The 16148-nt window shown below is 35.9% G+C and overlaps 1 pseudogene; it reads right to left on the bottom strand.

Moving 5' to 3' along the window:
• Window positions 1–2302: 2302 nt before the first annotated feature.
• Window positions 2303–10941, bottom strand: LOC127098396 (protein argonaute 10-like; annotated as a pseudogene).
• Window positions 10942–16148: the final 5207 nt, after the last annotated feature.

Raw genomic sequence — 16148 nt, 5'->3', positions numbered from 1 at the left:
TTTATGAGGATTACAAACATATTTAACCCTTAAACGAGATTGCTTAAAAGAGTTGAAAAGAGTTTGTAGAAAGTGTTAGAAATAAAATAGTGAGAAAGATTAAGTATTTATAAAAAGAGTTTGTGTGAATCCATAATCCATTCAATCGAGAACAAAAAGAAGTTAAAAAATGGTGGTTAAGTATCTCAGAACTCGCCAAGTACATTGGGCTTGATGATTTGCTCAGTGACATGTTATCCTTAGTCTTCCAAGGACAAGAGATAAAAGGACTGCTCTGTGAAGCTCATCATCTGAGCAACTGAGAATAAAGAGTGTTTCCTTTAAATCCGTGTTCTAAAAATGTGATGCTCTGACAAATGATGTATGTATTTCATTATGCTGGTTTTGAATCATGTGGTTCACAGAGTCTCAATCTCTACACAAATCACCCTTGTTATTTTCCAACCAACCACCTCCAATAATGAAAGTCTATACTGGTTTGTCTTGTAAGTTGAATCAAGTATGAACACAGTAGGAAACGTGTTGGACAAATTTATGGAATCAGGATGAGTTCAAAATATATCTCTAACAGTAACTTCATCCTCAAACATTCAATACCTAGACACGTAACTGTTATCATCCAATTGTTTCAAGAGTTGTTGTATTTCAATTTTATCCCCTATAAGCGCCTTATTAGTTTGACAACGAAAATTATACACTTGCTTGATATTTGATATAATTTTGGGACTTTTCTATTTCAATGTTGCAAGTATAATTTTTTTGGTTGAACCAAATTCAATGTCATATTGGCAACACATTCCATCTCTTTTGGCATGAGCCGACACACACTAGGATGACCAGCTAATTTTTCATACACTAGTTTTTGTCTGCCAACATGTAACCACATACCTTAAGCGAACACTCACATTTTCTTGAACCGGTGTCGTCTCCTTTAAAAATCCGGAGTGGAGTTCTATATTTCCCGCTTCTTTTGCACGTCATTGTTACGAAAACGCATCGTCTATCTGAACCATTATCGAACCTCCAATAACCACACCAAATCCAAGTTTAGAGGTCTCCATACGAATCCATTGAAATATTTGATCACGAGATTCAAACTCTTGCTCGTTTTTAAATTGGTTCCCAACATCTACCGCCTTCACAACAACACCTTGGACATTCCGAGAAACAACTTATTTAAGGAAAATATTGGGGTACACCATATCTAATGAAAATAATTACCACAAAACAGTAAATAAGTGCTACTACTGAAAACAAAAGTGATAAAATGAACACATATTAGTTCCGAAAATGCATCTTCGAAAAAATTCATACTCGTTCTAGAGATACATTTCCAGACACAGTTCGCTTTTTAGACAAAATGCATGATTAATGTGAGCAATCCAGTGTGAAATAAAAGATCTTTACCTGAAATCGTATTTTATTTTGCTCCCTTCGATGTGATGAACCACAAGATTGAAGATTTGGAGTGAAAAAATGGATTGAGAATGAAAGGATTTTTGGTGAGGATTTGTGTTAGAAAACAACAATGACAACAATGGTTGTGTGATCATGCCGCTATTTCTTTTATTAGATTATTTCGGAGATATCAGACATGCAAAGATGACATGATATTTCAAAATTCCACCCAAACTTTCAGAGATATAACTCTTAAATAAAAATAATTCTGCTTATAGGATGTCAGTCATAATGGTTTGTGTTGAGTGTGTGTTAGTGTGCATTCAAAGATAAATCTCCGAAAACTAAAGATATTTTTAATCAATTCTCTAAGCCCAAACACTAACTACACATTTGTCTTCCAGCTTTCTAATGACCTTGAAAACTTCTTTCTCGATTCCAACAAAAAATAAATATGCTGCCTTCGTCTTTTCTAAACTCACCGTTGATTCTTGGACAGCTTAATCTTTAGTGAACTTTTCTAATCGTGTTTGGCTTTGCAACAAAACACTATGAGCTCAAAGGTAGAAAAATCATAAATTTCCTAAGTTGAATGTAAAATACACATTCCTTATATTTTTTCAACAACAATTGAGCCCACAATTGGTGCTCTAAATAATTTCTATCACGTGCAAATAATTATCTCCAGCTTAATTGTAACCCTCAAGAACCTTTGTGTTTGACTCAATCAATTATCAATCAGTTATCTTCTATTTAATTCGTATAGTTGAAAAAGGATTAAAAACTCGTGTGAACCCACCATGTTAGTGAACTATAACTTGTCCTAAGTATGTTTAGGGACAAATACTAAATAGAAGGAAATGAAACATTGAATCCATTCATTCTGAGAACAAAAAGAAGTTAAAAAGTGGTGGTTCAGTTGCTCAGATCTCACCAAGGACTATGGTTTGCTCAGCCACATGTTATCCCTTAAGCCTTCCTTCCAAGGACAAGAGATGAAAGGACTGCTCTGTGAAGCCAGCCCCCCCCAGATAGCGTCCTGTTTACAACTGCACATAGGACTATGGTTTATAAGTTAACAGCTCTCGCCTTGGAAGTCTTCAGGGTCAGGTCATGGTATTGCATTCGCAATCACCAACCCAACTACCCAGTGGTGTGTCTGAACCACGTTCCACCACCCTAATACCCCCACTTGAGTTACAAGCTGGAGTCACCCAACTCGGCAAGCTCACTCATCTGTCAGAACCTTATAAACAGTAATTCTTCGGTTTTCTAGTCAATGTGGGACCTAGTGCTATGAATTTGTTAAACATAAGAGAAATGAATCAAATAACAGTGACGGATAAACTTGTGCAAGAAGCCACCATGGTACACTAGCACATAACAGTGTTTACTTACGAGAGAAATGGTGAAGAAATGTTACAATTACTTGATTCATTTTCTTTCAGAAATGTACACTAGCACTCTCTTAATGGCTTCACACCACATTCTCCAGCTGTTCTTGTTGTTCCCTTGGAACTATGGCTAGGATTGCCACCATCAGCTGTTGAGCCATTCTCTTGCATCTCTGGTTCCATAGTATGCTGGAGGAACTGCACGGAAAAGAATTTAGGATACAGTTAAAGTTTTCGGCTATCAAAACATGTTGAAAAACTGAAAAAAAAACTTTAATGGAGAATAGGCTTACCAATGGATACGGATCGTGTGCACCTAGCAAATGTATAACAAAGATTGTTAGTCAAAGATTGAATTCCATCTGCTGTGAATTTTTTTTCATCCCATAGAGCATGATAATGAGCTGGCCAACTAGTACCCTACGTAGCGAATCAGAATCAATAGTTAATGTCACTAACTAATGGTATTCGGTAGTTAACAGCATATAAAAGAAGAGTGTTTCTACCTCCCATCTGCACCGAGAAGTAAATAAAGGAAATTATGCATTTTGATGTGGTCAAGAGAGCTAACAAACCTTCACATTTTTCTTAAGAGACGCGTTAGCCAAATACTGTGTGCTGATTTTGAAAACATGCTTTGTTAGGCAGCACTGTGAAATTATACCAAGGTCTGTTTCACAAATACGCTTGAGATCACCTAATAACAAAAGATGATTAAGTGTCTGGCAATATTGCTAACAAAAGCTCCAATTCCTTTCCTTTAGTTTTGTTTGTCAATGCTTTCTCCACTTGCTCAGGATTGGCATTGTAGATGAGGGTAACAGGCTCCAGATTAAATTCCTGCAAAAAAGCATAGCATTAAAAATCGTAAATTTTCTTTCTGCACTTACAATGCATACATACAACAAAGAAAAGATTGAAAACTAACATGCCAGATACTCGACACATTTGAGCGAGATCATTACAAAAAGTGCGAGCAACACTATCTTGCAAGCTCCTCGAGAAATTTATGCAAGCCCACTGGTTAACAGTCATTCCATTAATCATTTTCTGTGGCACTCAAGAACTAAGAGACAAAGATATCACTAATGCAACCAAGACTAAAAGATATCTTAATGTTTCATTAGTTTAAAAATGATCACTAATGCTATGATGTATGCCACTGATCAAAAGAAATGAAAAAGAGAAAACATTTATTAAAAAGTTAACTTTTTTAGGTTATCAATCAATGCATCAAAAAAGGTATTCTCTTAGATTTGGAGTGCATGTAGTCAATCAAAAATCTCACGCATTCACACGGTCAACGTATTCAGATTTCAAGGTCAGCATGTAGTTTTAAAAAATAAAATATGTTTGCTCTCTGCACCATCTGATCTTGATCCAACAGTCAACGACGTGTTAACTGCACGAAGGTATGAGATTTGTGACCGTGGAAAAACCAAATCCGCAATCTCTCAGCATGTGCAAAAATTATTAAAGTGATAATAAGCAACCTCCCGTTAAGTCGGCTCAATTGGTAGCTGTGCGGGGACATTCGTCTGCAGAGGTGCGGGTTGGAACCCGCGACATTCCGGCCTTTAGGCTACTAGACCAAAAAAAATGGTGACAATAGGCAATAAATTCTTACTTGGGGTAATTAAGTCCATCCTCATCATCTATAAGCTTAATCATAAAATCTTTCCATGAATAGGGAAGTTGTCCTGCAGTGTACAGACTTTTTCTGCCATCAGAAGCAGGAAGCCTCATCCCTAAGTCAGAGTCTTTATACAATCTCACAAGCTCAGCTATAATGGATCTGTTTACTGTTCTTGATGACACCTCAGGAGTAATAGTAACCTTCAATACAAAACCAACACATAATAATGATGACACTACATTAGGAGCAAAAGCAACAATAGGAACAAAAGCGTCAGGCCAAATTTAAGTTTCATAAATAGCACAACCAAAAAGAGGACTGCAAAAATCAGAACCTCTCCTCTATAAGTAGAAAATCACAGGAAGGACTTAAATACTATTTAATTGATTTTTTTCTTCAGTTTTGTGATAAATAAATACAAAGGACTGGTATCCTTCGAGAACAACAACTAGAAATTAAAAAGTGGTGGTTCAGTAGCTCAGAACTCACTAGGCACACTGGGCCAGATGATTTTTGCTCAGCAACCTTGGTTATCCTTATCCTTCCAAGGACAAGAGCTGAAAGACTGCTCTGGGAAGCCAGTCCCCCCACTAGCCCTTTATACTATACATAGAACTGTGTCACTCAACCAAGGTCGAATACCAACCCCGGTCTGCATAAGTTAACAACTCCGCCTTAGAAGGGTCAGGCTCATGATAGTGCATTTGCAATCACCAACCCAACTTGCATTTGCAATCACCAACCCAACTAACCCAGTAATGTCTGACCCATGTTCCACCACCCTAATACCCCCACTCGGGTTACAAGCTGGAGTCACCCAACTCGGCAAGCTGACTCATGTGTCAGAAGGTTATAAACAGTTAATTCTTTGGTTTTCTAGTCAATGTGGGACATAGTGCTATGAGTTTGTTAAACATTAGAGAAACGAATCAAATAACAATGATGGATAAACTTGTGCATGAATCCACCATTGTACACTAGCACATATAATAATTTTTGGTTGTTTATTTACATAGAGAAATGGCAAAGAAATGTTACAATGACTTGATTCATTTTCTTTCAGCTATGGTGCAGAATAAGCATGATTGTTGGCTTATGTAAAGGCTTTTGAGCAAAATTTATACAATGAAGTCTAACAGTAAAACATTACTCTCTTGACATTATCTTTCAATGCTGGTAATGGCTTCGCACCACATTCTCCAGCTGCTCTTGTTGTTGTTCCCTTGGAACTATGGCTAGAATCAACACCCTCAGCTGTAGAGCCATTCTCTTGCATCTCTGGTTCCATATAGAATCATGCTCTAAAGGCGGCTAAATGTGCATAGTATGCTGGAGGAACTGCACAAAAGTTGAAAAACTGTCCAAAACATGTTGAAAAACTGAAGAAAAAAAAACTTCACTTTAATGGAAAATAGGCTTACCTATGGATACGGATCGTGTGCACCTAGCGTACGTATAACAGGCCTGCACAGATAATGCTTATATCAGAACATGATTTTGTTATAAAAAGAACATATAAGTGTATGATAAGAGAAAGCAATTGACGACATTGACCTTCTGGATTGCATCCAACTCATAAAGTAAAACTTGATAAAATTGTCCTTCACTTACACCATCCCTGTTTAAATTTCATTGTTAGCACGCCGATTAACTAAAACTTACGTCAACATGCATTATGATACTGCAACATATATTAAATGTAAGGACAGGTAAAATATAACTCGTAGAGGTTTTTGTGTAGGAAATCAGTAAATCCTTGCACAAGAAAAAGGTTAACCAACCAAGCTATGACAATCTTCAAAACTAACAAAGTGAAATTCATATTCTTATTACCTTATCATGCCGCAAACAAGATCATGCCATGTTTTGTAAAAATCTTGTATAAGTTCCTGTCAGTGACTTGATTGAGCACACACTAAACAGAATATTTTGTCACTTCAAGCCAATCATGTGACGCTACAACCTATTATGATTTGGAAGCATGTATCAGTTGCAAAAAAAATCCTAATAACCACTGCAATGGTATTAAAAACAAGATAAAAAGATTAGATGAATACAGCGGCTATTGAGGGGCTAGTGTCTTCTCCTTTTTCAGGGTGCGTAACATCTGCTCCAAAAATTATGGTTGGTATTCTGTAGCTAACAGCATCTAAAAGAAGAGTGTTTCTACCTCCCATCTGCACCAAGAAGTAAGTAAATGACCACTATTTAATGAAGGAAATTATGCATTTTGATGTGATTGAGAGCTAACAAACCTTCACATTTATCTTTAGAGTCAAGTTAGTCAATACTGTTTGGTGATTTTGAACACATACTTTGTTAGGCAGCATTGTGAAATCTTACTTGCAATACAAATAATTAATATATTTTTTAAAACTTATTGCTCTTTGAAGTTATTTAAATCCCACTTTCGTGATATTTAAGCTGCATTCGAAAGTGATTTATATCAATGAATAGTAAGAAGCTATATAAAAATTAAATGTTTTTCAGTGTATGACAAGCAAGATAAATAGAAGGAGGAGCACATTACTCAAGGGGCGGGAAGAATTCATGCTTCAACAGACGCTTGCTTCTCACTAATTGTAATTCCAAATTCTTTTGCATAAGGATCTTGGTCATAAGCATTATGTTGAATGGTCTGTAAAATGTCATTTTCCCGATCACGAGGTCTCTGGCAGGTAACTTTCAAAAGAGAAGTAATATGTTTCTCGTTTAATGTTTTTGTATAAGTAGACCTTCGACAATTTTGCATGCCTGGTGAACAGGAAACACACAGAATAAACAAAAACACAACGGAATAGTTACTTCAATTACAAGTTACTTGTCAAACCTCCATAGGTACCACACTTAATGACCACCTTGTACTCTTTTACCCTTCTAAAAATATTTACCAAAATGTGTCAGCTGAAATTGAAGTATATTTAAACATATCAAAACACTATTTTGTTTTGGCAAATGCTATGTTGTGTGCCACTGATCAAAAGAAATAAAGAAAAAGAGAAAACATTTATTAAAAAGTTCATTTTTTTAGGTTATCAATCAATGCATCAAAAAAGGTATTCTCTTAGATTTGGAGTGCATGTAGTCAATCACAAATCTCACGCATTCACGCAGTCAACTCCGCAATCTCTCAACGTGTGCAGAAATTATTAAAGTGTTAATAAGCAACATCATGTTAAGCCGAATTAGTTGATAGTTGTGCAGAGACATCTAATATTCCACTTACTCACATTTAAGGGTTGAAATTTCGGCCATTAGTTTACTAGACAAAAGGCAATAAATTCTTACTTGGGGTAATTAAGTCCATCCTCTTGATCTACAAGCTTAATCATAAAATCTTTCCATGAAAAGGGAAGTTGTCCTGCAGTGTACAGACTTTTTCTGCCATCATAAGCAGGAAGCCTCATCCCTAAGTCAGAGTCTTTATACAATCTCACAAGCTCAGCTATAATGGATCTGTTTACTGTTCTTGATGACACCTCAGGAGTAATAGTAACCTTCAATACAAAACCAACACATAATAATGATGACACTACATTAAAAGCAAAAGCAACAGTAGGAACAAAAGCCTCAAACCAAATTTAAGTTTTATAAATAGCACAACCAAAAAGAGGACTGCAAAAATCAGAACCTCTCCCTATAAGTAGAAAATCAGAGGAAGAACTTAAATACTACTAGTACTTAATTGTTTTTTTCAGTTTTGTGATAAATAAATACAAAGGAAAAGATCTTCTTACATCATATTGGTTTAAGTCCTTGTCTGGTAACTGTGCAAAGAAGTGATTAGCTTTCACAATGCATTTTGTACCAACAGTTCCAAATCCAGGTCTAGTAGCAAAGTTCAAAGACTTGCTTGAACTAGGAAAACCAACATTTCCATTGGAACTACTTGTTGTTGTCTTGAACTTGGTCTCATCAAAAAGACATATTCCTTCTAAACAATTGAGCCCACAATTGGTGCTCTAAACAATTTCTATCAGGTGCAAGTAATTATCTCCAGCCTAATTGTAACATTCAAGAACCTTTGTATTTGTCTCAATCAATGATTAAAGAGATTTCAATTAGATAAATGAGTGTTTGAAAGATTTCGAGAAAATCCGTCCTTACTTCTAAAAAATTGTTAGAGTATGTTTGAATTGATGGTATGTGATGGAATGAAGTGGTAGATAATCATATTCTATTTGTTTGGATGTTATAAAAAGTGGTGGTTCAGTAGCTCAGAACTCACCAGGCACATTGGGCTAGATGATTTGCTCAGCGACATGTTTATCCTTCCAAGGACAACAGCTGAAAGGACTGCTCTGTGAAGCCAGCCTCTCCACTAAGTCCTTTACACCTATACATAGGACAGTGACGCCACCAAGGTCCAATCCCCGCCTTGGCCCGTATATGTTAACAACTGTTTCCTTAGAAATCTTCCAGGTCATGGTAGCGCATTTGCAATCACCAACCCAACTAACCCAGTAATGTCTGAACCAAGTTCCACCACCCTAATACCCCCACTTGGGTTACAAGCTGGAGTCACCCAACTCGGCAAACTCACTCATCTGTCAGAAGCTTATAAAAAGTTAATTCTTTTGTTTTCTAGTCAATGTGGGACCTAGGGCTATGAGTTTGTTAAATATAAGAGAAATGAATCAAATAACAGTGATGGATTAACTTGTGCAAGAAGCCACCATGTTACACTAGCACATATAATAATTTTTGGTTGTTTGTTTACATAGAGAAATGGCATAGAAATGTTACAATTACTTGATTCATTTTCTTTCAGCTATGGTGGAGACTAATCATGGTTGTAAAGGCTTTTCAGAAAATTTTCTACAATGAAGTTTGACAGAGAATAATTTTTTGTACAATGTAAACTAAAGGAGTCTAACAGTAAAACATCACTCTCTTAACATTATCTTTCAGAGCTGCTGATGGCTTCACACCACATTCTCCAGCTGCTCTTGTTGTTCCCTTGGAACCATGACTAGAATTACCATCAGCTGTAGAGCCATTCTCTTGCGTCTCGGGATCCATATAGAATCGTGCTCTAAAGGCGGCTAAATGTGCATAGTCTGCCGGAGGAACTGCACGAAAAAGAATTTTGCAGACAGTTAAAGTTTTCGACTGTCCAAAACATGTTGAAAAACTGATAAAACTTCACTTTAATGGGAAATAGGCTTACCAATGGATACAGATCGTGTGCACCTAGAATACGTATAACAAAGATTGTTTGTCAAAGATTGAAGTCCATCTGCTGTGAAATTGTTTTCATCCCATAGAATATGATAATGAGCTGGCCGACTAGCACCCTACTTATAGAAAAAGAATCCATAGTTAAGGAAAATAACAAGCTTATATTTGTGTTAAACATCAAATAGGAATAGTATCTACCTGGATGCCGGCATGACTGCAGAGATAAAAATCAAACTCTGTCGGATGACAAATTTTGGTGTCGACAACAGTCAATATATTTCCACTCTTATCTGGGCTACTCCTGTCCCTTTGGTTGTTTGGAAATAACCAAGTGTGGTGTCGTTTTTGTACAATGATGAAAGTTACTGGAGGCTGATAGTTTGGTTCTAAGGAAGCACATGCCTGCACATATATTGCTTATATCAGAACATGTTTTTGTTATGAAAAGAACATATAAATGTATGAATGATAAAAGAAAGCAGTTGACGACGTTAACCTTCCGGATTGCATCCAACTCATAGAGTAAAACTTGGTAAAACTGTCCTTCACTTACACCATCCCTGTTTAAATTTCAATGTTAGCACGCCGATTAACTAAAACTTGCATCAACATGCATTATGATATTGCAACATATATTAATCATAAGGACCTGTAAAATATGATTCATAGAGGCTTTTGTCCCGTTGCTTTTCTGTAAGAAATTAGTATATCTCTGCACAAGAAAATGATTAACCAACCCAGCTATAACAATATTCAAAACTAACAAAGTGAAATTCATATTCTTATTACCTTATCATGCCGCCACTAACAGTGCCGCGAACAGGATCATGCCATGTTTTGTATAAATCTTGTATAAGTTCCTGTCTGTGAGCTTGAGCACACACTAAGCCAGCATATTTTGTCACTTCAGCCCACATTATCTTTCAAATCTGGTAATGGCTTCATACCACTTTCTCCAGCTGCTCTTGTTGTTCCCTTGGAACTATGGCTAGAATTACCAGCATCCGCTGTAGAGCCATTCTCTTGCATCTTTGGTTCCATATAAAATATTGCTCTAAATGTGCGTTATATGCTGGAGGAACTGCATTGAAAAGAATTTTGCAGACAGTTAAAGTTTTCGACTGTCCAAAACATTTTGAAAAACTGAAAAAACAACTTCACTTTAATGGAAAATAGGCTTACCAATGGATACAGATCGTGTGCACCTAGCATACATATAACAAAGATTGTTAGTCAAAGATTGAATTCCATCTGCTGTGAAATTGTTTTTGTCCCATAGAACAGCCCTTGAATGACAAATTTTTGTGTCGACAACAGCCCTTGAATGACAAATTTTTGTGTCGACAACAGCCCTTGAACGACAAATTTTATTAAGAAAAAATTTCAATTTTATTTATTTGATAATATTTTTTTAAAGGAACAATAATTAACAAACTTGTTGGAAATTCGCCAATTTCTACTAAAATTTTTCTATCAAAATTTATGAATTACCAATCAAATCTTGATATACGAGAATCAATCTTTATGATTAATTATTCTTCTTATTTTTCATTTTTCACTCGAGTGAATCAACCATATTTTGATTGCATGATTTAGTTGCGAAATTGATAATGGAAAGAAATAAAATTGAATTGGAGAAAAAAAGAAAATTAGGGTTTTCGAACAAAGGAAGGAGAGGATGTATTTCTCATACTGAGATTTTATTCTTTGCAGCTTAAATTGCTATACAATGATAAGGGTTACTCCCTATTTATAGATTTGGATTTGCTTGTTCCTTAAACAAAACCAAAAATACTTAATTCTGTTAACACTATAAAATTAGATCTAAATCAAAATTCTTATCGAGGTATGCTATTTCGACGTTTCGACATTTACACAATTCGAGACTTCCTTGCTTCTGTCGAGCAACCTGCTTCCACATAAAGAATTACAAATCAACACACCACCTAATTCATTGTGTTTAAGCAATCTACATTCATCATAGATCTTAACTTCTTGAGCACTTCGACTTGCACTCCTTTCGGCATTTGATTCTCAATTCTGCAGTTTTCCAAGTACAGCTTCGCTTCTACTATTTGCTCTCGAAGATAATGGAACCTCATTTCGATGTGCTTGCTTCGTTCATGCGCTATCGGGTTCTTCGCCAGATTGATAGCAAACATGTGTCGAAGCAGGTTGCTCAACAGAGTAAGGAAATGTCGAACCACCTAGTGTGTTGAGTTATGTTAGTGTGTCGAAGTGTCGAAGCATGTTGCTTGACACAAAATTTCGACTTAGGCATATCTTAGGAGTGTTAGCTATTTTTGGCTTTTATAGTTTTGGGTTTTGCCTTGAGGTCCAAGTTAACCTAAATCTATAAATAGAGGGAGTACCCTTATTCTTGTAATGAGGTGAATAGAGTATTCATAACATTACAATTCACATTATTTTGCAGTTGTAAAGTGAATAAGAAGTTTTCCACAGTTTGTGGACAGAGAGAAACTCTACAAAATTTTATTACTCTTCTACTTCATCGTTCTTTACTTTCTTTCTTTCTCCATTGTTCTTCTCTTTTCGTTGCTATTGTGTGGGTAATAACAATCTTGTTCATCAAGATTGATTGAAATTCTCCATAGGTTTTGGGAGATTTCCAAAATCTGGTATCAAGAGCTCCAATTTAATTGATTCGTGGGAAGAAAATCACCATGGCGACGAATCATCCAAACAAGCATTTTCCAACAAATCTTCTGATTTTCAAGAACAAAAATTATGAGAATTGGTGTAAGCAGATAAAAGTTGTGTTCTATTATCAAGATCTTTGGGATCTTGTGAAGGAATGAGTAGCAACGCTTGCAGAAAACGCGACAGATCAAGAAAAGACTGCACATAAAGAATTGAAGAAGAAAGATTATAAAGCTCTCTTTATAATCCATCAATGTGTAGATGCAGATAAATTTGAAAAGGTTAGTGATGCAGAGTCAGCGAAAGAAGCATGGAAAATTCTGGAGAAATCGTTTGGAGGCGCGGGAAAGGTGAAAGAGGTGACGTTACAAACTCACAAAAGAACGTATGAATTGCTTCAGATGGAAGACAATGAAAGAATAACTGATTTCTTCACCAAGGTTACGAAACTGGTGAATCAAATCAAGGTATATGGAGAAGTGTTGACATCAAGATCTATTGTTGGAAAGATCTTGAGGTTGTTGGCTCCAAAGTTCAACCACATGGTAGTAGCCATAGAAGAGTCGAAAGATTTGTGAAAATTGACAAAGAAAGAGCTTCAAGGAACGCTTGAATATCATGAACAAAGAATGGCTGAAAGAGTTACAGGAAAGTCGAAGAGTGATATGGCTTTACAGGCACAATCAACAAAAGAAAGAAAAAGCAAAGGAAGTTGGAATGACAACAAAGGCAGAGGAGGTTGATCGCTATATTCGTAAGTGCACGAATTGCGTCAGAGTAATATAAAAGAATATCGATCCCACAGAGACCAAATCGTCAATCTATCGATTATTATTGTTACAATGTTTATCTAAGGCGGTACAAATGAGATATTGATGTCGCAAAATAACAGTAAATAAAGAAAATGATAAATATAGTGCAGATAAAGATAGGCTTGAATGTATTTCACGTCAGTTAAACGATGCTTCGATTGTCTAAACAGAACTACTTATGGGGCAATATTTTCTACTCTTGAAAAGAATTCATTTAACAGGAATTGTCGCTTTCGCGTATTCAGAACCGAGTTTACCCTTAAATTAAGGTCTTTTATTGTCACTTATAAAATGTGCGCAGAACGCTAAAGTAGTAAACCTATTTTTAAGAAATAAGACTCGTAAGCTTAGTTGAAAAGTGATTTTGATTCGGAAAGTTTACCTAAGGAGTCTCCTGATTTTAAATCTATCAACGCGTCCGAAAACAGTTTCAAAAATCGTTTTTCCTTACAGTGATAAAAGTTCCTAGTTAACTAAGCCAGGGTGCTTTTGCACTTCTTGAGTAGTTAAAATTAACCAAACTTGTTTAAGAAAACTCGAATTAAAAATCAAAACAGCCCTTAAAGCATTTCTACAGATGCAATATGTGAAACATCTCTTTAACCGCGACCCTTACCTTCTAACCTTTGAAAGATTTAGCCAAACATGGTGAAACAAACAAATACAACGATATTGAACATGTTGAAAAGAAGTTTAGAATGTAAGGCGTGAAGAACCAGTAAAGCGCGTAAAACAATTAAAACGAGCAATAAAGATAATGGCGAGAAAATTAAATAAAGTAAAGACAATGGCAGGAAATTAAATAAAGTAAAGCATGACAAGTAATTAAATAAAGTAAAGCATGACAAGGAATTAAATAAAGTAAGACATGGCAAGTAAAATAAAAAGGCGATTAAATTAGAACCTGCTCCAAACGGAGGCTTTAAAAATGGTACAAGGAAGTAAATAAACCTTTGACTTTGAAAATAAAAACGACAGCAAAATCAAAGTGCTCCAACTCAATTTCACTAAGGTGCGATAACCCCTCGATGTGACGGATTACCGCTTTTACAAATGATAATATAGTCTTAGTGTTGTAAACTAAGTTGGATGCTTTGGAAATGAACTAGAACGACCTATTTATAGAGGAACTCAGCAGCATGCAAAGACCAGGATGCCCTTCAACTTCTCTTTAGTGGAAATGTGAAATGCAAATGTAGCACCCGTCACCCCTCCATGGCGCCCGCTAGGGGTGTTCGCGGTGCGGTTTTGGCGATAAAAAACATCTGAACCGCAAGTTAAAAAAACATGCGGTTTGGTTTGGTTCGATTGACTTTTAGAAATAAAACCAAATCAAACCAAACCAAACCAATACGGTTTGGGTTGGTTCGGTTTTTTATAATATTTTTATTGTGCCATACATACACCTATAGAGAACAACATAACTTTATATTTAGTCATTCATACATGACTAAATAACATCAAAACTCATCATATTTAGACAAAAATGTTTCATTCAATATACAGAAAATTAGATTAGACAAAAGTGGAATAAAAAACATATATAAATAGTAGCATAAAATAATATCGAAGACATTATAACAAAACATAAAAAACATATGAGATGAGAGATTAGAGAAGATGAAAAAAAAAGAACATAAGAAATGCGAGATTGAGAAGAAAGGTGCGATAAAAATGTAATTAAAAGAGAAAATAGTAACATAAAAGATGAAAAAGAAAGAACATAAGAGATGACTTATTAGAGTAGAATAGGCGAAACCTACATGGAAAAGAAGACGAGAAGAATGTGTGATACTACTATGAGAGATTTAAGAAGGTTGAAATTGAAACCCTAAGCGTGAGTAAGAGAAAATCGTTTGTAATTGTAAGGTTAAGGCATACTAGGTTTGATGTTTTGGTTGGATGTGGGATAGGTAAAATTTGGATTGTAACATAATGCGGTTTGGTTTAGTTTAGTTCGGTTTGCAAAATACAAACCGCAAACCAAACCAAATCGTGCGGTTTTGTTAAAAAATGACCCAAACGAATCCGAACCAAAAGCGGTTTTTTGCGGTTTCGGTTTGGTTTGGTTTGGTTAGCGGTTTTCTATTGGGTTGGTTTGGTTTTGAACACCCCTAGCGCCCGCCATGTGATTAAATGGGGAAGTTCATGGGATCGTGGTAGTTTCCTCCTGGTTGAGGGCTGATGTATCATGGCTTCTCCTATAGCGGCCGCCATGCAGAACGCCATGAGTACAATATTTGCCGAAAAACCCTAATTTTTTGGTCTTTTTGCTTCGTTTCTTCTAAAAAGGTCCTGAAAGAGCTAAATACCTGAAAACAACACAAAAGAAAGCATAACACAAGCAAAATGATAATAAAGACCTAAAAAACATGTGAAATCCGAGTCAAAAACGCGGTGTGATTCATTGATCAAATTCTCCCACACTTAAACCTTTGTTTGTCCTCAAGCAAAACTCTTTATAGCTCATGCAAGAAAAACAGTATCAACCAGAGTTAATTCAAGGAGAAAAGGCTTATAAGTTCATTCAAGGAATGTATCGATAGGTATTAACGAATCGAACTAAGGATATAGTAGTAGCACTTCCCGCAAATGCGGTCATATGCTCCGTTCCTATACAAATCAATCCATATCACCCCACCATACCTAGGCCTTCTTTTAATCTTCTTCAAGTCCTTTTCATTCAGGTACAATTACATTAAGCTTGTTATCCGTACATACTCATAGTAAGGTGACCGGTTAGTGATTATGATCTTAAGCATGAGGCTCTGGTACATAAGTTGGTGTAACCCTTTTATGTAACCCAATTGTAGTTGTGGGGGATTGGATCGTAATCCACCCTACCAAGTCCAGCATCAGATACCTCTGAACCAACCAACAATAGGCATATTATTATATATTTTTTTATTTTTCTTCTGCATGTTTCACAAACCTCTTTATTTTGCTGGGTTAAATGACCGTGTGAGAGTCACCTAGCCCGGAATTTCATACAACTAGAGGACAAAGCAGAAATTTTTATGATCATTCACTTATTTTCATCGGTCCCCTACGTAGAGCATGCTTAAG

The sequence above is a fragment of the Lathyrus oleraceus genome, chromosome 6 (genome assembly GCF_024323335.1).
Source record: "Lathyrus oleraceus cultivar Zhongwan6 chromosome 6, CAAS_Psat_ZW6_1.0, whole genome shotgun sequence".
Classification (NCBI taxonomy): Eukaryota; Viridiplantae; Streptophyta; class Magnoliopsida; order Fabales; family Fabaceae; genus Lathyrus; species Lathyrus oleraceus.
This window is presented reverse-complemented; position numbering and strand designations above follow the sequence as displayed.